The sequence below is a fragment of the Suncus etruscus genome, chromosome 13, assembly GCF_024139225.1.
Source record: "Suncus etruscus isolate mSunEtr1 chromosome 13, mSunEtr1.pri.cur, whole genome shotgun sequence".
Taxonomy (NCBI): Eukaryota; Metazoa; Chordata; class Mammalia; order Eulipotyphla; family Soricidae; genus Suncus; species Suncus etruscus.
Window position 1 is genome coordinate 71,211,649 of NC_064860.1, and position 27,779 is coordinate 71,239,427.

Consider the following 27,779-nt stretch of genomic DNA (forward strand, 5'->3'; position numbering starts at 1 on the left):
TAGCGATTAGGCAAGAAAAGGATATCAAAGGAATCCATATAGGAAAGTAAGAAGTCAAGCTCTCACTGTTTGCAGATGACATGATACTCTACTTAGAAAACCCTAAAGACTCTATCAAAAAGCTTCTAGAAACAATAGACTCATATAGCAAGGTGGCAGGCTACAAAATTAACACACAAAAATCAATGGCCTTTCTATACACCAATAGTAATAAGGATGAAATCGACATTAAGAAAACAACCCCATTCACAATAGTGCCACACAAACTCAAGTATCTTGGAATCAACTTGACTAAATATGTGAAGGAACTATACAAGGAAAACTATAAAACTCTGCTCCAAGAAATAAGAGAGGACACGCGGAAATGGAAACACATACCCTGCTCATGGATTGGCAGGATTAACATCATCAAAATGGCAATACTCCCCAAGGCATTATACAGATTTAATGCCATCCCTCTAAAGATACCCATGACATTCTTCAAAGAAGTGGATCAGGCACTTTTGAAATTCATTTGGAACAATAAACACCCTCGAATAGCTAAAGCAATCATTGGGAAAAAGAATATGGGAGGAATTACTTTCCCCAACTTTAAACTGTACTACAAAGCAACAGTTATCAAAACAGCATGGTATTGGAATAAGGACAGGTCCTCAGATCAGTGGAATAGGCTTGAATACACAGAAAATGTTCCCCAGACATACAACCACCTAATTTTTGATAAAGGAGCAGGAAATCCTAAATGGAGCAGGGAAAGCCTCTTCAACAAGTGGTGTTGGCACAATTGGATAGCCACTTGCAAAAAATTGAACTTAGACCCCCAGCTAACATCATGTACCAAGGTAAAATCCAAATGGATTAAAGACCTCGATATCAGCCCCAAAACCATAAGATATATAGAACAGCACATAGGCAAAACACTCCAGGACATTACAGGCATCTTCAAGGAGGAAACTGCACTCTCCAAGCAAGTGAAAGCAGAGATTAACAGATGGGAATATATTAAGCTGAGAAGCTTCTGCACCTCAAAGGAAATAGTGCCCAGGATACAAGAGCCACCCACTGAGTGGGAGAAACTATTCACCCAATACCCATCAGATAAGGGGCTAATCTCCAAAATATACAAGGCACTGACAGAACTTTACAAGAAAAAAACATCTAACCCCATCAAAAAATGGGGAGAAGAAATGAACAGACACTGACAAAGAAGAAATACACATGGCCAAAAGACACATGAAAAAATGTTCCACATCACTAATCAGGGAGATGCAAATCAATACAATGATTAGATACCACCTCACACCCCAGAGAATGGCACACATCACAAAGAATGAGCACAAGCAGTGTTGGCGGGGATGTGGAGAGAAAGTAACTCTTATCCACTGCTGGTGGGAATGCCGTCTAGTTCAACCTTTATGGAAAGCGATATGGAGATTCCTCCAAAAACTGGAAATCTAGCTCCCATATGATCCAGCTATACCACTCCTAGGAATATACCCTAGGAACACAAAAGTACAATACAAAAACCCCTTCCTTACACCTATATTCAATGCAGCACTATTTACCATAGCAAGACTCTGGAAACAACCAAGATGCCCTTCAACAGACGAATGGCTAAAGAAACTGTGGTACATATACACAATGGAATATTATGCAGCTGTCAGGAGAGATGAAGTCATGAAATTTTTCCTATACATGGATGTACATGGAATCTATTATGCTGAGTGAAATACGTCAGAGAGAGAGAGAGAGAAAAACGCAGAATGGTCTCACTCATCTATGGGTTTTAAGAAAAATGAAAGACACCCTTGTAATAATAATTTTCAGACACAAAAGAGAAAAGAGCTGGAAGTTCCAGCTCACCTCAGGAAGCTCACCACAAAGAGTGATGAGTTTAGTTAGGGAAATAACTACATTTTGAACTGTCCTAATAACGAGAATGTATGAGGAAAATGGAGAGCCTGTCTAGAGTACAGGCGGGGGTCGGGTGGGGAGGAGGGAGACTTGGGACATTGGTGATGGGAATGTTGCACTGGTGATGGGTGGTGTTCTTTACATGACTGAAACCCAAACACAATCATGTATGTAATTAAGGTGTTTAAATAAATTAAAAATAATAATAATAATAATACGAAAAGGTTCAAATCAGTTAGTTATGATTCAGTAAGTTTTCACTGTAACCTTCTACTAAGAGTTATGCCAAAGTTTATTCAATGGGTCTGTTTTATTTCATAATCTAAAATTAAGACATTTATAACTTATTAAATTTAACACACTATTATTTGCCCTTTATATTATCTCATTTTTAAGAAATGAATTTAAATTGTATCTATTTTTTTCTGTGATTTCTGTAAACTATCTTTGCCATTTTGACTTTTTGGTGGTTACCATAAATATTTTATCATTGCACACTTATTCTACATCACTTAATATTAAATGTATCCTACTTCCTACCATTAATAGTACTTAAATTTCAAGAATTCTCTCTCTCTCTCTCTCTCTCTCTCTCTCTCTCTCTCTCTCTCTCTCTCTCTCTTGGTTTTGGGACTCTACCCAGCTATGCTAAGGGGCTACTCCTGGTTCAGCACTCAGAAATAGCTCATGGATGGCTCAGGAGACCATATAAGATGCAAGAGATCAAATCTAGGCCTCTCCTGGGTCAGCTGCATGCTAGGCAAAAGCCCTATGCCCTAGGGCTGTACTAATCCCTCTGGCCACAACCAATAGTTCTCTTTGAATTTATTTTCTCTTATTACCAATTAAGTTTAATCTTTCATTTAACTTCAAATGCCACTGTTCGTTTTTCTAGTTATGGTGTTTTATTTCAATTTACATTCTCATTAATTTTTTTCGTCATTGCTCTTTATGTAACTTCCTTTTCTGTTCTTCCTTTCTTTCCTTATCTTACTTTCCTTTTCCTTTTCATCATTTTTTCTCTTCCTTCTTTCCCTCCTTGCTCTCTTCCTTTTATCTTTCTTTCTTCCTTCCTCCTTCCCTTCCTTCCTCCCTTTTTCCCTTGCTTCATTCTTCCCTTCCTCCCCCTCCCTCCTTTTGTCCCTCCCTTCCTTCCTTCCTCCCTCCCTTCCTTCCTTCCTCTCTTCCTTCCTTCCTCCCTTCCTCCCTTCCTTCCTTCCTCCCTTCCTCCCTTCCTTCCTTCCTCCCTTTCTCCCTCCCTTCCTTTCTTCCTCCCTCCCTCCCTCTCTCCCTCCCTCCCTTCCTTCCTTCCTTCCTTCCTTCCTTCCTTCCTTCCTTCCTTCCTTCCTTCCTTCCTTCCTTCCTTCCTTCCTTCCTTCCTTCCTTCCTCCTTCCTTCCTTCCTTCCATCTCCCTTCCTTCCTTTCTATCTCCCTCCCTCCCTCCCCTCCCTCCCTCCCTCCCTCTCTCCTCCCTCCCTCCCTCCCTCCTTACTTCCCTCCCTCCCTCTCTCCCTCCCTCCTCCCCTCCCTCCCCTCCCCTCCCCTCCCCTCCCTTCCATCTTTTTTGGTTTTGGCCACATCAAACAATATTTACGTCTTTCCCTTGGTTCTATGCTCAGGGAGATCTCCATATGGTCAGTCAACCTAGGATTAACAGCATACAATACAAATGCCTATGATCCTGTTCTATCTCTTCAATCCTTGTTAGATAATTACCTAACTCTATTTCTTCCAACATATTAGAGCATATAACTGAAATTCTGTTTTTTTTATGCCTAAAGTTTAACTTTAGAATTGGTGGGTCTTATATATTTTTTAAAATAATATCGTTATTTAAGCATCATGATTACAAATAGGTTTGTAGTTGGATCTCAGTCATAAAATGAACGCCCACCCTTCACCAGCATACAGATTTTTAATTTTATTTTAATGTTGTCTATTTTTATTTTAAGGTTGTCTATTTTTATTTCTTGTCTACTTTTATTTTACTTTCTATAAGTTTCTCTAGTTTATGTGTTGTAAATTTCTCTATTTTATTTTGTTTGTAGGACCACTTTAGCTTTGGAAATAATTATTTTAGACAGTAAATACAATGACCATCCTAATTACAGTAACAATCCTAAATCTTTCATTTTATTTTACTTTTGGCACTACACACACCTTTACTTGGGGCTTTGCCATGGCATACATAAACTTTTAGGGGAGCTCAGCCCACCAGATGTATCCTCAGATTTTTCTGGTGGGGAGAACTAAAATAACCCCCACGGGATTCCTCAAAAGGCTTGCTGTGGATGACTTTTTCCCCTGCATGGATGGTTGAGGAATTTCCAAAGAGATGCTTGGCATTACATTTTCAGTCAGTATTTGCTATCTCTCCTTTGTAAATATCAGGCAAAATTATGGCCTCTATCAAATAATATGGCTCAGAAATTCCAGCATCAAAGATATTAAGAGAATCCCTTTTTTCTGGATAATATTTAGCACCTAAAGCAAAGACAATATGTCCTTGCAGCTGCAGTTTCTGGTAATCTATGGCGAAGCCAGAAAGCAGACCCTGGGCTATTGACTCTCCTTAGAAAAAGGAAATCACACCTAACCACACCTAAGAGAATTTGGGTCCTTCTTTTACTTGACCTCTAAAACTATAGAGCCCAGCTCAGCATAGACCAAGTGCCTAGATAATACCTACTTCCTCCTAATCATGATTTTGCATTTGAAGTAAGGTTGCTAAGAATTGCCTTGAGTTGTAACCATTTCCTTTGTAATTTAGAATTTTTACAGTCATACCCATAGCTTAGGTATTGTTACTGTTGTACTTCGCTTTGGGATTATAATTATTATTATCTACACCTATGGGTAGTTTTACCCCTATAAATCTCCCTGCTCAAAAAATTAAACTTGTTGCACTTCTGCCAGAATATGTGTTGGCCCAACATACTCTGTGTGTGGTTTCATTATTTCATATTTTATATTCGGCTGCTCTTGTTACTCGTTTTTCTCTTGTTGAAGGATATACTCCCCACTAGAGATGCTGAGATGCAAGACGCATGCAGCAGGGCTACTCCTGGATTTACCTCTAGCAGGAACCAAGTGAGATGCTAAGGCCTTATTCGAGAAAAGCATGTGCCCTACCCACTGTCCTATCTTGAATGATCTTGATTCACTTTAAAGAGGTAGTATGTTTTGTTTGTTTTAATGATCACATTGAGTTAATGCTAATTTTATTTTACTTGTTTTAGTCTGAGAGCTAAGATATGTTTCTCAATTGTCAGGAAAAGCTACAGCAATTCCCATGCAAACAACCTTACTAAAAACAACACCAATAAAATCAAAATGATTTATTTTTTTTAACTTTGGTACACATTTATGACATAAAGAATAAATTATCACAGGTAGGCTAAAACTGATACAAATGAGTAAACAAGGATAGTTCCTAAGGTTACTTTTCTTGCTTAATTAGAAGTGCTAATTATGAATAGGCAAAATAGCTGCTATGATAATGCTGGGTTGTACTTTTTCATAGAGCACTTATAATTGATGTTTGGAGCTCCAGATTCCACCAAAAAAGTTAATATAAGTGCTTTGTGGTCAAATTTTAATGGGATTGCAGTAACTTGAATTTTTAGTTTTAGAATCTACTGTATGTAACTTTAGGGATGATTCTATTTTCTCTTTTTCTTCTCAAATACTGTAGACACAGATTTGAAATGGAATATAAAGAAACCAGTAAAACATTCAAAATGGCAAATATAGCATATTTAGTCACATTATATATAATAAATTTAACAAGAATAGATAAAAATAAGTAATCATTTTCATAGGAAAAATAACAAGTTAATGCTTACTTCAAATTGGTCTCCTAGGTACATATTCAACTCAACTTTGCTAGTTGTGATAAATTAACCATTCTTTGTTAATTAATTCTTCTCTTTTTAAATGTACAATAAGTATTCTCTCCAAAATCTTCTAATATAGTAATGATAAAAGAAATGAATACAGGTAACTCAAATGAATTAAATCTTGGCAAAATCTAAATGTATTGAATTAATCAATTTCCTCCCTTGAACAGTAAAGTACTGAGAGGAAAAGAGTATCTTATTTATCTTTGAATGTTCCAGAGACATAATACATTAGGCATGATTATAGTAACAATAATAATAATGATGATGATAGACCAAATATTTTGATGCATATCATATGTGTCATCCTGTTTTACTCTATATTACCTATTCCCTATCATAGTGGAATTGGTAGTAATGATTTACCTATTTATAGATTTAAAAAATAATATTTTTATGGGGCTGGAGAGATAGCATGGAGATAGAGTGTTTGCATTGCATGCAGAAGGGCGGTCTTTTAAATCTCAGCATCCCATATGGTCCCCTGAGCCTTCCAGGAGTGATTTCTGAGCATGGAGCCAGGAGTAACCCCTGAATGCTCTTGGGTGTGACCCAAAAACCAAAAAAATAAAAATAAAAATAAAAATTGATATTTTTATTTGTTTGTGGTTATCATTTTTTTTTTTTTTTTGTGTCAGCATGAGGCACTACTGAGGGCTTACTCCTGGCTCTGCAATTGGGAATAACTCTTAACAAACTCACAGGATCATATGGCATGTCAGGGATTGAACCTGTTTGGCTATATGCAAAATAAGCACCCTACCTACTCTACTATCCCTAATAAGCACCTTACTGTACTATCACTAATAAGCACTTTACCTACTGTAGTAACCCTCCAACCCCCAAAACATGATGATTAATATAAAATTTTAAATGATAAAGCTAAACGTATATTCTTCCTTGTTATACTATTTTAAATAGACAAGAATTTGATAAAGCATCCAGGGAATAAAGATACAAGTTAATTTTCAATAAAACACTATAGGAACAATAAGATAGATGTTTAGATAGTGTATTCTTTGATAATCTAGTGATTCACATTCATTCTGACATTGGAAAAATATGTTTGTCTTTTATACAGTGCTTCAGAAGCAGTGTACTCCATAAGACAAATAAAACGTGAGGCCCTGCCTAGTACTTGTTTCTTTAATTGGGGCTCTTAAAATATATAACATGTGGATGATATGTATAATGATTTCATATAACCTATTTTTGCCATTCTCCCAAATATGATGACTATATATGTGATACGGAAATTAAAATTGCCCATTGCTGGAGATAAGCAATCAAGTAAGATTGACCAATATGTTTTCATGCTTATCCTGGCGACCCCCACTCCCCCCTAGACACTAAAGCTGAATAGTAGTGGATCATTATAATATCTATGTATCTCTCTATGCAGAAATTTAAATCAACTCAGGTGCAGAATTTCAATGAATCAATTTTACAGTTGAAAATCTCAAACCTTTATTTCAATGGGATTTCCCATCTAATGGTAATGACAAAATCGTCTGGCTTATTTTGTTATACAGAAAAAATGATAGATATAAACTCAATAATCTTCAACGGTAAGCCAAAATGTACTTTTAACTGCCAAATATTTTAGTCTGAAATGATTTTAAAACCTAGGGAATAAAAAAAACTATTAAGCACTCAAGGTGTGTAGGTTCATTCACTAAACACAGTATAAATCAGCTGCTGCAGAACCAATGAGGACTTGCAAATTTAGTCATTTACCATCCTTAAAAATGAAGAGGTGTTAGATATGCTGCTATATAGATAATACAGGGATACATAAATAATAATTATTGTGATAGTGAAATATAAATAAAATAGCAAAAGAAATGGGGAAGCCTCTCTCTAATCTCCTTTCTCCCTGTCTCCCCTCACAGAGACAAAAGATCACGACTAATGGCTCCAATGTAACCTGTGTTGAACAGAAATACCATTTTTTCCAACATTTTTTAGACAAAGTTATTCCAGAAATCACATGTCACAAATGAACAATGAAAATCTTACTTTGCTCATACATCTGACATTGTACTTATCCTAAAACCTACATTTCTCCTATGTACTCATTTTTTGCCTTTCTGCTTCTGTACTACACACTCATTTTTTTGGTCTGTTTTAGAAAAATAATCATGTTAAGGAATGATTTCTTAAAATATCTAAAACAAATGGTAAATTGAAAAATAAGAGTTATGTTTTGTGTATGTTGTGGAAAGAATTTAGAGGCCGGAGAGATAGCATGGAGGTAAGGTGTTTTGCCTTTCATGCAGGAGGTCATTGGTTTGAATCCTGGCGCCCCATATGATCCCCCCGTGCCTGCCAGGAACAATTTCTGAGCCTGGAGCCAGGAATAACCCCTGAGCACTGCCGGGTGTGACCCAAAAATCACAAAAAAGAAAAAAATTAGAATTTAGACTTGTTTGAAAATAGATACTTTCATATATTTGTGTGATTATGCTTTTAATTGTGATCCTGGGTTAAGGGACAGAGGGATAGCACAGTGGTAGGGTGTCTGCCATTGCATGTTGCAATCAGGACAAATCTGGATTCAAATCCCACCCATCTCATATGGTCCCTGAGCCTGCCAGAAGTGATTTCTGAGCACAGAGCCAGGAGTAACCCTTGAGTGCCACTAGGTGTAACTACAAAACCAAAAATAAAAAAAGATCCTGTGTCAGATTTCTTATTCATTTTTTTTAATTATTGAAAAAATAAAGTTTTACTGTTTAGTATTAAAACAGTTGCACTCTGAAATTGGTGTGTCTTTCTTGTCAAACCCACAGATAAAACAGGAATAATTTCAGTTTTGGGTAAAATGATACTCTAAATTTTGAATTTTTAAGCCAACAGTTTTTCCTTTTCTTTCGTATTTCTGGCACTGTTTCCCCACATAATTTTATTTGCACTATATTCTGAATCATAGCTTGTCATAAAAACCGGATTTTAAAGTCCTATTTATAGGCAGGGACTTAAGAATTGTCTTTGTTTTGTTTTGTTTTGTTTTACTTTTTTCTGTATCATCATTCATAACAAGAACTACCGTGTTAAATACCAGGAATAAAAATATATATGTCTGGTAGCCTAAGTAATAGTATAGAAGGTAGGGTGCTTTCTTTGCATAGGAATGACCTATCCATTAAAATCTCAGGATACACCAAATGGTCCTTTGGGCCTTGCAGAAGTGTTTCCTAAGTACATAGACAGAAGTAAGCTCTGAATGCTATAAAGTACGGTTCCAAAACTATAAAAAAAGCACAAAATATATATGTTAATATCATAGATAAAAGAAGGTATTTTTCACAAAAGGTTTAAAATTGATGGTAGAGATTAAAATTTATCAGAAAGACCAAATAAATTGTCTTGTAATGTGTCAATTTTAATATTATTATTTATTGTTATATATTAAACAATTGTTTAATATATAATAAATAATATAAAATAACTCTCAGAGCCTAAAACTTGAGTTACAGAAAAGCAAAGGATGTTTACTACTCTTTTTCTCCCCTAGCCACAATTTACAGCATACTTTTAAAATGGAAGTTTGTACAGTAACAATAAATCCAGATACCAATTCTCTTACCAATACAGGTACTTTTAAGTCTTTAAATGTTCAATATACATTCTTAAGTAAAAGAATAGAAAAAAGAACTCTGCCATAATTTGGAATTCTACATTCTAAATAACAAAATCAGGATAACGTATAATTTACCTTTTCTTAAGAATAAAAATTTGGGGCCAGAGAGATAGCATAGTGGTAGGGCATTAGTCTTGAGTGCAGCCAATCCAGGACAGACAGTGGTTTGAATCCCGGCATCCCATACGGTCCCCCATGCCTACCTGCTAGGAGCGATTTGTGAGCCCAGAGACAGGAGTAACCCCTGAGCACAGCCGGGTATAAACCAAAAACCAAAAAAAATAAAAAATAAAAAAAATAAAGAATAAAAATGTTGTTTAGAAAAAGATCAAGAGGCTCAGATATATTTGAATAAATATATGATTGATTAACAACCCTACATTTCTATTAAAATCTGTATTGGAAAGATGAGAGTTATCCAGAATAAATAAAAGTTCTTGGTGAAGTTTTAAACACTACACTATTATGAGTAACAATATGTGAGCAGATGTAGAGCTTTTGTTTCTCTTTCCTTTTCTTTTGAAGTTCAGGTAGTTTTTTAATTAAACATGTGTTTACAATATTGCTTTTATCAAAACAGTTATCTTAAAGAACTTGTTTTCAAATAATCTCTTTCCCAAGGAAGGCTTCTTAAAAGTCATATATTTTCATTCACAAAGTAGCTGGTGGTCTTGCAAATTTGCCACCTGCTAAGACTTGCCCCACTAACCTTCCTCCTGTCACCTACTATAGAATCATGCACTTCAGCCCCAAACTTCTGCACAATTTATTGCATTATACAGTGAATTTAGCAAGATCTTAGTCAATACAATGCAAATAAATATAAATAGTATATATATAATATAGCATAAATATACATAATAGAGATGTGGAAAAAGAATAGAGTCAGATAGTCTTTTCTTTAGTTTTTAGTCTTTGTTTTATTTTCTTTAAAACAATTTAATTGTGCTCGTTATTTGTAAGAGTGTGAAAAAATAAGCACTCACTTTAACAGATGATCAGAAAAAAAGAAGGGTTTTAGTAGTGTAATTTGGCAATATAAATAGCAATATAAATTAGAAAATTCTAAACTGTGCAAAATGCTAAAACAAACAGACTTCTAGTCAACTCAGAAAAATATTTATGTTCACATTAATTTCAGTATTCTTCACACAATTTTTCATAGTAGTGAAATGTTTTCAGTGATATTAGTACTCAACAAAAAATGATAAAATTAATTATACACATGTAGAAATACCAACACACAAATGCTATATAAATAGTCATTAAAATGGCACCACAGCAGTCTATTGAATGACTAAAAATGTTCATGATCTATGAGGTAAAATGGCACTTAATTATATGTAGTAAGATGCATATATAGGTAAATACAATTATATATAATATACATATTGCTTGTGCATTTTAGACTTATCTATTAAATGAAGATTGGAGCAAGTCACATAAAATTATTGGCTGATCTTTCAGAGGTATTCTAAATTTTATTTTTTTATGTCTTTTATTTGGTTCATACCCTGTGGTGCTCAGGGGTTATACCTTTCTAAGTGTCTGGTTATCATTTATTGTAGTGCTCAGGGGACCATGTTGAACCAAAGATCAAACAAGGGCCTCCTGTATGCAAAAAATGTGCTTCAGCCCTTTGAGTTCTCTCCCTGTTCTCTTGCATATTCATATCTTCTCTAATTGCCATGGATAATATTTATAATATTACTATAATACTCTGTTACATTTTAGCATTGTATAAACAATTTTAATATAATATTAATATTATTATAATTAAATAAATATGTTCAATATTATTTCCGGTGTTAATTAATATTTGTATAAATAATATGTATGTACAGTAGTTCCAATATTAAATTTTTTGTTGATAAAATACATAAATCAAGAAAGATAGCAATGGAAAAGTATATTAAAGAAATGCTCAATTTAATCTGGCTAAATAGCCATGATCTTTGCATAATACATTTGTCCTTTATGTGCTCCTGATACAGAAGTATTGAATTATTTAATCAGTTTCCTTACTACACATTTCTTGTGAGCAGCAGTGTGAGAAAGCAATAAAGACCTGTTTGACTTGACTATACTATACGAAACTTGGAAGGGAACAGAGCAATAGTACAGGGAATAGGGTGTTGCCTTGCACACAGTCCACACCAGCTAAATCTCTGGCCTCCTATAGTCTCCCAAGCAGGTATGATTCCTGAGCACAGACCCAGAAATTACTCCTAAGCCATGTCATATATGACCCCCCCCTAAAAAAAATAAAAAAATACTGTTTTTAAAAAAGAGAGTAAATAATACAATTTTATTTTCTTACTTTACTACCAGTAACATATTTTGAGTTATAAATGGTTTTCTAATAATTTTTTAATATTCCTTAATTCTTTATAATATTTTGATAGAGAATTATACTTTCTGGATTGTTCTCTTGATTATTTTGCCTTTTAGTACAATATTTTTCAACCTACTAGTAATTAAGAAAAAATTTTGTTTTATTTATTTTCCAGAGTAATCATTCTGTAAAATACAAAACGAATTACTCAGTAAACATAACCAAAATATTATAAACATACTTAGAAATACAAACGTACATGTTGGCTATCACATCTAAGAGGCAAAATTTCTTTTCCATAGAACTCAATTACAAGAAGAGAATATAGTGAGTTTTGTAAACTGTTTATTGAAATAGTCACTGTTCTGCATTTGATTTTATTTATTTCTCCAGCTTTAACCAGAACAATATTTGAGAAAAGTACTTTCTGACAGCAGGATTGGGGGATGCAACATTGATTCTCCAACTCCAGAGTTACAAAATGTGAAGAAAAATCTCTGAGGAGGGCCCTAACCACCCTTTGTAAATAGCTGAGCTAGCTGGGGACAGGAGGAAAAAAAAAACATTTATCATGAGTGTTTTTCCTTGGCAGACAAGCAAACTTAAAATTTGGCAGTCCACAACTAAACTGCTAACAAGCAAGTAAGTTTACAAGCAGGAACAATATTCTTGAGTTTCCCAAAGCATATTTGGCTATATATCTAGGATAAAAAAAGTAATATTTTTCTTGCTGCTCACTATCTGCAGTATCTGCTTTTCAGCAGCAGGGACTGAGGCCATAACTTTCCACATTTGTTTCTCTAACTTTACTCAGTGACTGCAGCATTCTGAAAGCTGCTGTTGCACTGTTGATGGGAGGGGACTGATGGTGTTCTTTTTATGATTGAAACCCAACTACAGTCATGTTTGTAATCATGGTGCTTAATTAAAGATATTCTTTTTTGTTTGTTTGTTTTTGTTTTTTGGGGGGCCACACCCGGCGTTGCTCAGGGCTTACTCCTGGCTGTCTGCTCAGAAATAGCTCCTGGCAGGCACGGGGGACCATATGGGACACCGGGATTCGAACCAACCACCTTTGGTCCTGGATCGGCTGCTTGCAAGGCAAACACCGCTGTGCTATCTCTCCGGGCCCTAAAGATATTCTTTTCTAAACAAAAAAGGAAAAATAAGAAAACTGCTGAACACTATTGATCTTGAACAAGTGTTTGCTATTCAGAACCTTTCCAATTTAAGATGCCATTTCACCTGAGCACTCAAGACTATGCACCCTTAACCACCATCTAAATGCTTTCAAAGTTGTATAGAAATATGCTCCTTATTCACTCTCTCAAACTCCTAATAACTGTACAGGACTTCTCCAATGCAAGCATCTGGCATTAACCAAGCACCACATACATGAGCGAATACAATTAGGAGACAGAGGAATTGACTCACACAGATCCAGAAAGGAATTCCTAATACTAAAGAGATATACAGATACCTTGAAATTAAGACTTCAATGCTATAATCCTTATGATACCTATTAGGATACTCATAAGGGGATCAATAAATAGCAGAGAATTATAACCAAGATAGAGAAATATTGCAAGCAACACTGGCAGATGGATCAAAACTGCCTCACAAGATTTGTCTTTGCTAACGTATTCTGGTGTTCACTTCTCTATGAGACCAGTAGTTTTATAGATATGAAGAGCATAAAACTAACTGATAGAGAAAAGATAAAAGAACATTTGAAAATTTCCAATTTTTCAAATCACAAAATTGGGGCTGTTATTGGAATTATAATAGATAGGGCATTTGCCTTAAATAGAACCAATATGGGTTTGTATAGTCAGTAGCCTGTATAGTCCCCAAGCATTATGAGAAGCAATACCTGATTAAAGAGCCAGCAGTGACCTGTGAGTATCACTCCAAAATCAAACAAATAATAAATTAGTTATAGAATTAAGTGCACTAGTATAAGCCCAATATATACCATACATCAAAACAATGAGCACATAAAAGCCAAATTAAATATGAAATCCAATATCAGTCAAAAAGTTCACTGAAAACATATATAGCATCTTTACGAAATTCCACTGTAGGACATGAATTGTCAACATGTGGGCAGGTTCAAAGCTAAAGTGATATCCCAGGGTAACTGAGAATAAAAGAATAAAGAGATTGATTAAGACAGTTTCAGAAATAGGGGTCAGAGTGATGGCACAGTGGTAGGGCATTTGCTTTGCACTTGCCCAACCCAGAATATACTCCGGTTATATCCACTGATGTCCCATATGGTCCCCTAAGCCAGGAGTAACCCCTGAGCATCACTGGGTGTGGCCCAAAAATAAAAAAAAGACAATTTCAGAATTAAAATTCCAACCTACTGTAGAATGATGCTGAGTAATAAGTTAATATATAAGCTCAATTTTGCCTCAGAACACATAACATTGGAAAGAAACTGAGGGCTTGTATGATCTAATATAGATAGATTTGGCTACTCTAGTTTCTGATAAGGATTATAGCCATTTCTGAGACGATACCTAGTCTAAGCTATGTATCTACAGTTCAGCCTAAAATGTTCTTGGTTTCAGACATACAAATTCACAACTTCCTGTTCTGTCTAAAAGTATCCCATCAAAACCCCACCCAACCTCAGACTATAGCCCTGTTATGACAATAACTATGACCCCACAATAGTCTTACTTACAGTACAACTACGACAAGATTAGTATTTAACTCTGTCACATCAGATTAAGAATGTCCTTCCGCGGGGCCGGAGAGATAGCATGAAGGTAGTACTTTGATTTGCATGCAGAAGGACGGTAGTTTGAATCCCAGGATCCCATATGTTCCGCCGAGCCTGCCAGGAGCGATTTCTGAGCATAGAGCCAGGAGGAACCCCTGAGCGCTGCCGGGTGTGCCCCCCAAAAAACAAAACAAAACAAAACAAAAGAATGTCTTTCCCCAACAAATTCACATTGATATCTGACTTAAATAGACACATAGACGCAATGTAAACATGACATAAACTTAGCTGCCTGGGCAACTTTAGGGAAAGCTCATAATATAATGACAATAGAATCCTATGATATAAATAATTATTCTATATGTTAGTGAATTAAACTCCCATATAAAAAGACAGATAAGGTAGAAGAATCAGATAGCAGAATTCAACTTTCTGATGCTTACAATTAGAACTGTCATGATAATAAAAGTCTCAAAATAAAAGTTTGAGAAATAATCATATAGGCTGAAATCAAGTGAAAGAAAGAAAAGAAAGAAAAAGAAAAGAAAGAGAAAGCAGGAAAAAAGAAGAAAAACTTTTAGAACTGTCAGACTAAGTATTACTCAAATTAAAAAAGAATAATAAATAGGGATGAATATTATATTCCCGTCAAGGGATCAAAAATTTAGAAGACTTTACACTTACTAACATATAGGTGTTAACAAGAGAGATAGCAAAATTCAAAAAGTAATGGCTAATAATGGTAAGGAGATATTTTGAGGATAAGATAGTAATGAAATAGTATAATTATAAATTATTTTAATTTTTTAGACCAGAGAAGGCCATGAATGTAGAAATAAAAAAAAATCAGTAGAATACCAACATTTGAAAACTAAATGACATCATATTAAACAAATAAATCAAAATAATCAAATAATCAAAAAAAATCATTTCTGTAAATGAATGAGAATGAAGGTACTAATTATCAAAATCTATGGGAAACAGATACGACAGCTATAAGAGGGAAGATCATAGCAATAAAACTTTACAAAACAACAAACAAATAAACAAACAGAAAACAGTAACCTACCCACATCACTTGACTAACAGAAGTGAAACAAATTCCAAATAAGAAAAGTGAAACAAATAATAAAATCTAGAGGAGAAATCAAAGATACACAAAAAAAAAAAAAAAAAAAAAAAAACCTACATAAAAGGACAATGAGACCAGGATTTGGTTTTTCAAAAAGAGAAATGAGATAGATAAGCCCTTGACTAGCAACATGAGAAAAAAAAATCAGACGAGATCATATTAGGTAAGACATAATATATTTCGTACAGACTGACCCATGTTTAATCCCTAGCACTTTGCTAACATGTAGTAATTAATTAATCTGAGGGGAAAAATAAATGCTCATAATATCATTAATTTGTGGTATGTACAGAAAAAAACAAGGGAATAGAAATTATGCAATTATAAAACTGCACTCTGATTACAGAACTGAAATTATCACTACAATATATTCCTAGTATATCCCCAATATTTTACGTATTTTTTTCTGATGGTCTGGATTTGAAATTCTTCTTCTAGAAAAAAAATGGAGTAGTAGTTTGTGGGTATCTCCTCCACCAACTTCCTGTTTACCCCACTTGAATAATCTCAACAACCCATACCTGGAACAGGCCAGTATAGGAGTTGGCCTGGGGGAATAGAAGGGATAAGAGAGAGGGAGCCAGAGAGAGAGAGGAAGAGGCTCAGAGATTATTAAACAGTAATTGCCAGGAGGCTGACATTTAGTAAGGAAGCATAGAGAGCAACAGAAAAAAAGACAGAGAGCTCAGGAGGAAAGAGATGAGAGAGAAAGACATAGCTTAAGAGCAGCAGAGAGAATAACAGGCAGATAGCCAGAGAAGGAGCAGCATAGAAAGGCTGCTTGAAAAGTTTAGCATAGAAGCCACCCAACACTAGGACTTTACATTATGTTTTATATTACAACAGTAGTTAGTTATTACTTGAATTTCTATAACGACCTTTTAGATTGTTTTTCTGAAAATGTTAATTTTATTTAAGAATAACATCTTCTTTGATACATTTAACAATGCATTTAACATTCTAATATTATGTGGCCCTTTGTGCTGTAAGGGTTTATGGTGTTGTGCTTTTCTCATTTTGACAGAATTTATTGAAAACTTCAGTTTTTACTTTGCCAAGACTTCATGAGAAAAATGAAAATTTGTATTCCTCTTAAAAAATTAATCATTGTTCATTAATATAAATTTTGGAATAGATTAATCAAAGAAGTTGAAGGTCAGTTTGTCTGGTGGCAATAATAATAGAAGAAATCCTGTTGTAGGATATAGTCATTTGAAAGAACTCCCTTTGTGTACCAGGATATTGCTTATGAGAATATCCACTTTATGAAAATTGAGTTATTTTCTTAATTACATATTAACTTTTATATATAATATGCTATCTTTAAAATAAGCTTCAATCAATTTTAGGGAAATAATATACAGAACAGGGTTTGTGCCTTCCACACAGCCAAACCAGCTTCCACTCCAACACTAGAAGTGGTTTACACTAGCAATGATCAGTGAACTCAGAGGCAAGAGTCTTAAAGAGACTATTGAGCACATCTAGGTATAAGCAAATGTGTGTATAACCACAAAACAAAACAAAATTAATTTTGTAAAGTGCATAAAAAATAAAAGAGGCAGAGGTCTTATATTCTGAGGGGAATATGGAATTGTGAATGTTAAAGTTGATAGATATGAAAGAGAACAACTAGCTAACTTGTCACTAACAACTTGTTATGGGAATATAGATAAGTTTAATCAAACACAATTTGGCCATCAAAATTATGATTAAATTGACTGCCTTTCCAGTCTAGGTACAAAGGTACCTCTAGAATTCACTAATATATATCCTCAAATGCATGGGCATGCTTCTGTATGTGTGCGACTATATGATGACTGTCACTTTTAGAATGTTTCAGACTATTAAGCACTTTATAGAAGGTGCATATATGCTCTTTTGACTCTTCATCATCTGATTCTCTTGAATACTACATTATAAGTATTTTAACTCGAAGTTTGGTTCACTCCAAAAAAAGACCTCTACACTTTGACCCACTTCCACTTCTTCTCTTAGATCTGTAAAATCCTTTCTTTAATATTTTCATCTTCGAGATCATCAATTTCTATTTTATACATATAGATATCCTTTGATATTTCTAAAGGTGATACTTTCCGAGTTTTTCTTTTTAAGTTCAGGCTTTATACTCTACACTGTCATCTACTTCACCATATCCTTTTCATAATTTGCCCTTTTCTTCCTTCAAAAATGTTTTATCTTCAGTAAAACACTCCTGTTCCCTCCTTTTTTTTCACACGAGCGGGTGCAATTTGAAGTTTGTTCCCCATAGCATTGTTACAACTCACTTTGAAACATAGAAACACGATAGTAAATTGTATTCTCTCCTTTTGACAAGTTGGGACTCTCTTTTATGCTACTGTCTGTGTTTCCAGTGGAAACTGAAATGACCCTGATCAGAAGCATAACATACCTACAGGGGGCCACAATAGAACAAAGGTACAAAACTAAACTGTTTACTCAGACTTGCCCTAGTTTTCTAATAGTGGTTTTGTAGTTAGTTTCTTTATTTACTTTTCTTTTTCATGTCTTTATTTTATTTTCCATCACCTTCCTTTCTATAAAAATGCAGGCCAATAATTCTATTGCGCAGTCTCCCTGTTATTGAATTTTATAAAGCCACATTTGCATTTGCGACCACATTTGTGTTTTGCAATTGTGGTCAGTTTAAGTGTGTGTGTTTTTTTTAATTTTTTGATCATTTTAAGTGTGTTAATTGTGAAGAGCACAATTTTTCTCTAATTTCCTCTGTAACTCAGAGAATGCATGGAATAAACTTCATTTCAGGCGGCGTGTTATAAGTCTATTTTATTTCTGTATTTTTCTTTGCTACAAGTGCCCAGTAATTTCCTTATAAAATAATCTTCAATCCATACACAAAGAAACATTAGAAAATTTTATGTCATTTATCTGCCACCTTGAATTACACACATTTCACACACATTGTCCTACTTCTGTGTATGGGCTCCTGATGGCTTTGCAGGGAAATGTCTTCACATACTTCAGCATGTTCAGGCAGATGGTCTGAAAAAGAAACTGTTTGTGTTGTTGTTGTTTTCCTGATCAAACATTTGTTTCATTGAAATAGAATTAATGTTCTTCCCACTTTCCTCTTCAAGCATGATGTCTCTTCAGATTCCTGAACCCAACAGCTTTTTTACCTCCTACCATGATCCATATTGCACATCTTAAGCTCTAGTTAAAAAATCAAGTGAGTTTTGCTTTGTTTTAAGGGCTTTTCCATCACATCTTTCAATTCTTGAAAAGTTACCAACTCTAGATTCCATTTGTGATGACAATTTACAAATAGCGTAGTAAACAATAACTAAGTTGTGCTTACTTTGGCCCATACACATTTTGTCCTGTGAACTCATTTCTTAAATTGTCTTATTTTTCCAGTAAGTCACTTCTTTAGAAAGCTGTCTTTTTTCTTATTTTTATTTCTTTACAAAGATAACACCTAGTTCATTCTTCTTTCTTTCTCTCTTTTTTCTTTTTTCTTTCTCCCTCCCTTCTCTCCCTTCCCACCCTCCCTCCCCCCCTCCTTCCGTCCTTCCCTCTTCCTTCCCTCCTTCCGTCCTTCCCCCTTCCTTCCCTCCTTCCTTCCTTCCCTCCTTCCCTCCTTCCTTCCTTCCCTCCATCCCTCCTTCCCTCCTTCCTTCCTTCCCCTTCCTTCCTTCCTTCCCTCCTTCCTTCCTTCCTTCCTTCCTTTCTACCTTCCTTCCTTCCTTCCTTCCTTCCCTCCTTCCTTCCTTCCTTCCCTCCTTCCTTCCTTCCTTCCTTCCTTCCTTCCTTCCTTCCTTCCTTCCTTCCCTCCTTCCTTCCTTCCTTCCTTCCTTCCTTCCTTCCTTCCTTCCTTCCTTCCCTCCTTCCTTCCTTCCTTCCTTTCTTCCTTCCTTCCTTCCCTCCTTCCCTCCTTCCTTCCTTCCCTCCTTCCCTCCTTCCCTCCTTCCTTCCTTCCCCCTTCCTTCCTTCCTTCCCTCCTTCCTTCCTTCCTTCCTTCCTTCCTTCCTTCCTTCCTTCCTTCCTTTCTACCTTCCTTCCTTCCTTCCCTCCTTCCTTCCTTCCCTCCTTCCTTCCTTCCTTCCTTCCTTCCCTCCTTCCTTCCTTCCTTCCTTCCTTCCTTCCTTCCTTCCTTCCTTCCTTCCTTCCTTCCTTCCTTCCCTCCTTCCTTCCTTCCTTCCTTCCCTCCTTCCCTCCTTCCTTCCTTCCTTCCTTCCTTCCTTCCTTCCTTCCTTCCTTCCTTCCTTCCTTCCTTCCTTCTTCCTTTTTTTTCTTTCTTTTTTCCTCTTCTTTCAATTTTGGGCCACACTGACAGTACTCAGTGCTCAGTGGCTAACTCTGTGCTTAAGGATCACTTCTAATGGGCTCAGGGGACATATGTGATTCAGGGGACTCAATAAAGTTAGGTTTAAGCAAGGCAAGCACCCTACATGCTGTAATAAGGCCCAGACCAGATTACTCTCATCTTTAAGGAATTCTATAATCATCATTGTAAGTTCCTACTTAACCTGCAACCAGTTTACTCCCCACCTATTTCTTGTTTTCAGATAGACCTTAGGCTTTATTCTGTGGAAAGCCTTTATTCGTGTCTGACTTTATCTTTCTTTTCTTATCATACTGGCTATCTTTACAGACCTGTTATTTCGGTATAGATTTCTCCTTCCAAATTCTTATCCTATTTTGTTCTATATACTCCTTTAAAGATTTCTGCTTCTATTGTTCTCTTTAAGGGCTATTGGCTTGATTTCTTCCCTGGGGATTGTTCTTTATTAATTTTTAAAATATTAGCCACCATTTTGTGACACGTAAAAATGTGAGGAGGTTTTTTTTACCTTTCATCATCCTTTTTATACTTTTTAATTTTTCTCATAGTGAAATTCTCAACCTCCCACACCTGTAACACAGCTTTCAGCTCTAAGCTAATAATTTTAGTCATTAACTCACCAGAATTTTAAAAAGTGAACATATTTCACACTGCATCATAAAGCCTCTATTTTTTACCTTCACATAAAAAATAATAGAAAACTACCAAGTCATCTGACTTGGAAAACTTGACTGTTTTCTAGAGGTTTAAGGTAAATGTTCACAAATCTAAGCATATGAATCTATAGTACTATGTTTCAATCTGTGCTTATTCAATTATTTTTACTTTTTGTTTGATAAAAAGTATGTCATTAGGAAAATCTCAGAAGTTTTAAATGAATCAATTGATTATATGTTCTTTTATTTTTGTAGAAGTGGTTAAATTAATCATTTCTAACCAGTATTTGTAATCAGTATTGTTGTTTGTTTTTCCATTTTGTTTTTGATGCTACTGAGGGCTTATAACTCTGCACTCGGAAATCAATTATGGTTTGCTTGGGAGCCATATAGGGAACTGGAGGTTGAATTCTGTTAACCACCTGCAAAGCAAATCTTCCACCCACTCTGCTATTAATCCACCCTGTATTGCTTCTTTTTGTCATACAAAAAATATATGTTTTATATCTGTACTTAAGGAGCGGGCACTTAAATCTTTATAACCTCATGTTTCTACTCTCAATTTTTAGAAATAATGTATATATTAACAATACATTATTGTTAAGTATCTGATAGTCAGCAATTGGTTATTATGATAGCAAGCATCATAATTCTACCTTTTATAGTTTATTTATTGTATCTCCCTCTCTGAGAGTGCTAAATTCATCTCCTTGTTTTATTCATTTTTTTAAATCATTGGCTAAAAGTTATTGTGTGTATAAACTTTTGGGGGAGTGCACACCTGATCATGCTCAAGGGTTACGCTTGGCCCTCTGCCCTCATAAATTATTCCTGGTGAGCTCAGAGTTAACCTTAAAGTTGCCAGGGATCAAATTTCCAGTTGCCTGCTATAAGGCAAATGCCCAATCCACTACATTCTTACTCTATACTTTCGCTTAAAAACATTTCTTATTTTTCATAATGTGTCATAAAAGTCACTTTGATTTAAAATATTGATTTTTCTCTTACATTTCTTATTTCATCCATACATTATTCACTTACGTAGCATGTCCTTCTCAGGTATAATATTCACTTTAAAAGACAACTGCATGAATTCACACGTACAAATCTAGCTCTTAATTTCATTCCCTATGCATTTTATTTTAAAGTTTGAACTTGTAGCTACACATTTGTTTGTTTTTGGTTTTGCTTGTAAATTCTAATTTCCATGAATTTTTCCTATTTTTTCTGGTTGAGCGTCAAAAAAAAAGAAACAAAAAATACATAGGTAGCCTTTAAGAATACAAAAGCTCCAAGTGTGTACTTGACTTAAATGTTTTTATACAAACTAGGAAAGGAAATCCCAAACAATAAAAATGATTACCATTACATGGTTTTGTTGTATCTCCTGATTTTCTTCGATCTCCCATATTCATCTATCATTAATTCTCACTGCCTACTTTGAATTCCTTTTTCCAAAACCTATTTTAATGGTTGCTTTCTTTTAGGATCATATTTATTTATTTATAGCTAAGTTTTAACATATTAGTTAATTAGAAGTTTTATATATAATTATATATCTTATAAGTTTCTAAAGAAAAAATATATTGGGCAAGGTGACATGGATTCAATATATCCAGCACTCCCTGATTCCCTGAGCATTGCCAGGAATGACTCCTGGAAACAGAGCCAGGAGTAAGACCTGATCCTATAACTAAGAAACAAAGTATGATGCAAGAAGTCTCATAGTTGAATAACTGATTCATAATTATAAGTAATTAATAATATAATTTAGCCAAATCCAGGATACTAAAATTTTAGTTGCATGTCTTATTTCCAAAAGTATTTTAAAAATACCAACTTTAAGGAAAAAAATAATGATTCCACAATTTAGGTGCTAGACAACAGTTTAGTGAATTATGAAGGTATGGTATATATATATATATACACACACATATAAAAATATATTTAATATATATTCAATGGAACACCCTGTAGCCCCAAGGAACAATTTATCACAAAACTTAGAAACATGACTGTGAAGGAGGCAACTGTGAAGGTGTGGGAGTTGGAGGGAAACTAAGGGAAAGAAGTCATCACTGGTGATGGGATTCGTGTTGGAACATTGTATGCCTGAAACAATTAGTAGCTTTGTAAATGATGATGCCTTAACGATTGACTTAAAAATTAACCATTGATTTAAAAATTAACATGTTTTCTCTTCAGTAATTCAAATTTTCAGATAGTTAATTTTATAGAGAGATGAGGGTTTCTTTTAATTAAGTAACCCAAGATATCCAGGAAGCAAACATAGTCTTTTTTGATACGTCTTTAATTCAAATAGTTGTACTTGATACACACTATTAGTGAAAATTCTAACTTCTCTATTCAAACTCAGAACAGGAGCATATACCTTAACTCCCAATAAGGAGGAGTAACAAGCAAATTTTAAAGGTTTTCAGTTATTTTTAAACAATGTATTTTATAGACGTGGTATTTATAGTAGATTCTTTCCAATGCCTCAATATCACATTTGTTCATTATTTTGCTTTACTATTTGAGTATAGGATAAAATGCATTTTTGTGATGGCAATAAATAATAAAATTTAATAAATTTTCTTAGGAAGGACCCTCAATGCTCCTTTAAGTTTCTTGTTCTAACTCTAAGATATCTTTCAAAGCAGAAGGTCTGAAGGTTGATTATATTTACATTCAGCTTTTTAGCAGAATCTCTCTAAGCTGTGCTTGCTTCGTGAAATATTTAGGATTATAGCTGGAATTTAGTTGTATTCTTCATGCTGGACTAATTACTAGAGGAAGTAAGCATTTATTCCCTTCAAGGGAAAAACCTTTCTGCCTTCCCAGCAAGCCATACTTTGAAGTATTTGATTATCTGAGGAGAGGTATCATTTAAATAAGGCCAACTAGGATACAAATACACTTGTTCAGTAATCTCTTCACAGACTGATCTGTACATTTAGTTTCCCTTGAGGAAAGTAAAAGTACTAAATAAAAATGATTTAGATTCTAATAAATTTTCAAAGTAATTTCTGGTCCTTCTAGAACTTATAATATTTGTCAGTCTCCTATCTTTCTACCATTGATGATCTGGCTCTAGCAAACTTCAAAATTGATGGAGTTTCTGAACTTCTAGAATATGTCCTAAATAAAGTTTTGTAGATCTTCTGCTATGAGATCAGAGGCTGCCAAACTGTTCAAAGGAATCTTACAGGTCTCTCAGCCATACTCTTAAACTGTTTAGTCAAGAAAACTTCTAGTATGGGGATTTTCTCTTAGCATTTGGATTAACAGACTCCTTGTGATCCCTCATTTCAAGAGCTACCTACAAGACAAAAGGTTTTTTCAGGTTAGATTTTTCAAAACTAAAGCTGACATTAAATGGATCTTAAGGTTTTGAAAATCGAGTTGACAATCTTTATTCCAGTTTAGAAGCTTAAGGTCATTGCCTTTTAGTACCTCATAAAGAGCTTTGGCAGTAATGTCAGAACTGGTAATTCAAATTCTACAGAATTTTGTGATTCTCATCAAGGCCTTTATTGTTTTTCAGTTTGAGGTGCCATGAGTTTATGAATGGTTTCGTAATGGTCACTGGACAGTAATAAATCTTCAGAATTAATTATGTATTTTTAATACTTTACTTCTTGTAGAGAAATTTGTATGTAAGGGAGATTCTATATTTCATTTTCTCAACAAATATTTCAGAGACCAAGATAGTTACATGTGGGTGTTTGTAGGCACCAGATTGATTGATATAGCTTGTTTCTTTTTGGTGACAAAAAAGCTAGATGAGCTTTTCTTTTTAGTTGCAGCACATTTTATAATAATATTGTGTACAATGCTTGTATAAAACATTGAAAATAATCTTTGGTCTATATGATATTAAGTTCACAACATAAAATGTCTATTTTTATGATGCCTATGTCCCATTTGTCACAAATAATTGCTCCTATAATTCACTATATTTGTTTTATTTAGTTCATCTATTTGTTTACATATATGTATATATGTTATGACAAAAATTACATTATGCGTACCTTTCTTACTGTGACGTATTTTAGTAAAACATATCATCTAGTTCTTTCTACTTTATTGCAAATGTAAATGACAGAATTTTATCTTGTTTTCAATAGCTGAATAATATTTTTGTACATCTATTTTTCATCAGTTGCTGAACAGACACTGTCTATAGTTTTTAGGAATTTATTTTTAGTTTTATATATTTTAGGTATATATGTTTAGGTATTATATATTCTGTAGTAACCATGGGTGTGCATCTATCTTACTGAATTATTGTTTTGATATTTGGCTTGCATTCATTTGAGCCACTCCCTGTGGTACAAACTAGCTTTGTGCTCCAGTTGCTTCCAAAATGCTAGGGAACCATAGTCATAGGCAGGGACTGAATATAAATTAAATGCATAAAGGCAATTGACTTAACATCTGTGTTATCTATCTGGCCCTTTTATTTTTGAGTGAATATGGAAAGTTGTTTAAGAGAAATATGTGAATTTCTATGTTTGCTGTCTTAAGTATAGAAATTTGAAAAAGTACTATAATTAACTGCTTAAAGTAAAATTAAATGTTTCAAAGTGTCAAAGAGTTATGCTTGAATTTCTCCTACTTTACATGTAAAATATTAAATTTATTTTTTAATCTTCAATATGTATAAAAATTTAAGTAACCACAACAATATCTTAACTAAAGCAATAATATAAATCATATAAAATACCATGTATTAATATTTGCAAATTTGAATATATGTCTATAAATAATATGTACTAAATTTTTTTTAAATAATGTTAGTGTGTGGTCTGTAGTCATATAATAAAAATGACTGCATGTTTATTTATTTTAATCTGTCTTCAGATTAAATCATGACATACAGAAATGAGAAAAATAAGGAAATGACAACTGTGAGCCATGTTCAGGGAAAAGGGAAAATATATGATGAAATATTTTAAAATTTCAAAATACTTAGTGAAACCAAATCATTTGACTGCTTACCACCTCTCACCTCTTCTGAGCCAAACATTCACATATCTACATCCCAGGCATTTAGCTTTAAATACCGAGCATGGGAATGGTGGGCAGACTTAGAATTGATATACCTCTCTCCCTTCCCACTATTTCCTAAACAGATATAACTTTTTCCTTTTCCAAAAATGTATGCTTTTGCAATTGGTTTCAGGGCATGAAGTCAGAGAGGTTCATTATCAAATGTACCACTAAAATATGTACACATTTATCGTTTTTTATTCACTTTCCCTTAGAGACAATTACTTGGATAGGTTAATATTGTGAGGAAAATATTTATTGAGTGAGTTTAAATTTAACATTTCTCCCTTCTTTAACTATTCTGGTTTTATGATTAAGTATAATTTGAACATTTTCTGCCTAGCCACTGGGTTTAATGGGTCTTTTTTTATTTTTTTTTACTATGCAATTTATTGCTTTAGTGAAATTCATAAAGGTCATTACATAGTGCCAATTTTTTTGGGTTGGTTTTGTTGTTGTTGTTGTTGTTGTTTTGGTCACACCCATTTGATGCTCAGGGCTTACTCCTGGCTAAGCGCTCAGAAATTGCCCCTGGCAGGGGGGGGGGAGGGGATTGAACCGCAGTCCTTCCTTGGCTAGCGCTTGCAAGGAAGACATCTTACCTTTAGCGCCACCTTGCCGGCCCCACTTTTTGGGATTTTAAGAATGTCCTTATGTTACATAATACCTAAAAAAGGTCATTCAATGTGAAACTAAGATAAGAAATATTTTGGAAGCCAATTGAATTCAGTTTTGTGCAGATTCATTCTTTTAGATCTTCACCTAAGACTAAGGATAGGACCACAAGTTTCCATTATCTTTTTAATTCCTGGAAAAGTGATACACTAAAAATAACCTAAATGACTTGAGTTAGGCATTTATAGTAGTTCAAGTTTAGACATTTCTGCTATTTAAAATTTTTTGCTCATTCATGTAGGGTCTTTTCTGTTTGTTTTTGGGCCAACCTGGTGTTGCTCAAAGATTTTTTTCTGACTCTACTCAGGAATCACTCTTCGTGATGCACAAGAGATGTAACAGGTGCTGAGATCAAACCTGGGTTGTTATATATAAGGCAAACACCTACCTGTTCTATCACATTAAGACCCTATTTTGAATTTATAAACTCTCACAATTCTCATTTTTCTTTATCTAGTCACTATTGAGGTGAGACATAGCTGCAGCTTGTCATATTTTTCAAGAAAGTTCATTTAAATTTCTCTCAGGAAAGACAAAATTATAAGATGAATTGAAAACATCCTAATGACATTGATGTAAATGATAATTTTTTAATTCTAATAAAAACTTTTATGTACAGAAACAGAATACTTTTGAAATGAATCCATCATTTACTTAATTCTTAATGAAGACTAATAATAACACAGTAGAAGAAAAATAATACAAAATTGCCTGATAACAGGGTGCCTCTATTGTTCTTGCTTTGTATTTAATTGCAAACAGAACAGGAGCAAACAAATGCAAATTTGTATATTTAAACGATGTCCAACCATTGAAACATGAAATAAATAAATGTATCACTAACAAAAATAGATTAGAAACTATTTGACTAATAAATTTTATCCTAAAGAAATAATGCAAAACTATTTGGAAATGGTATCATTTAAAATTCTTGTATGTGACTAAAATGAGAAAAGATCTTGAAAATTAAAATAATTTAATTTATTCGATTCCTTAAAAGATTAACCACAAACATATTGTATTTATACCATCAAAGTATATATATTCTTATGAGATATATTTATTTTGATGTCTACTGTTTCTCCCTATTCTTTTAAGCCTAAATATAAATATCTTTTTTATATTTTGTTTAGGTTTATTGTTGCTCTACACGTAATCTAAATTCACTCTATATTTGTATACATATATAATAGATATGTAGTATTAATATGGTCTATCAGATTAGTTTCAGATTTCTAATCACTTCTTTCACCAACTTCACGAAATAGTAATATATTTCTCTACTTCATTAATATAATTTACTAAAATGAGTGTCCAGTATTTATTTTTATTATTTTATGTTTGACCATGTCACATTACTGAAGGGAATCACAGCTTTTTTTAAAATAATAAAAAATTAAAACATGGGTGC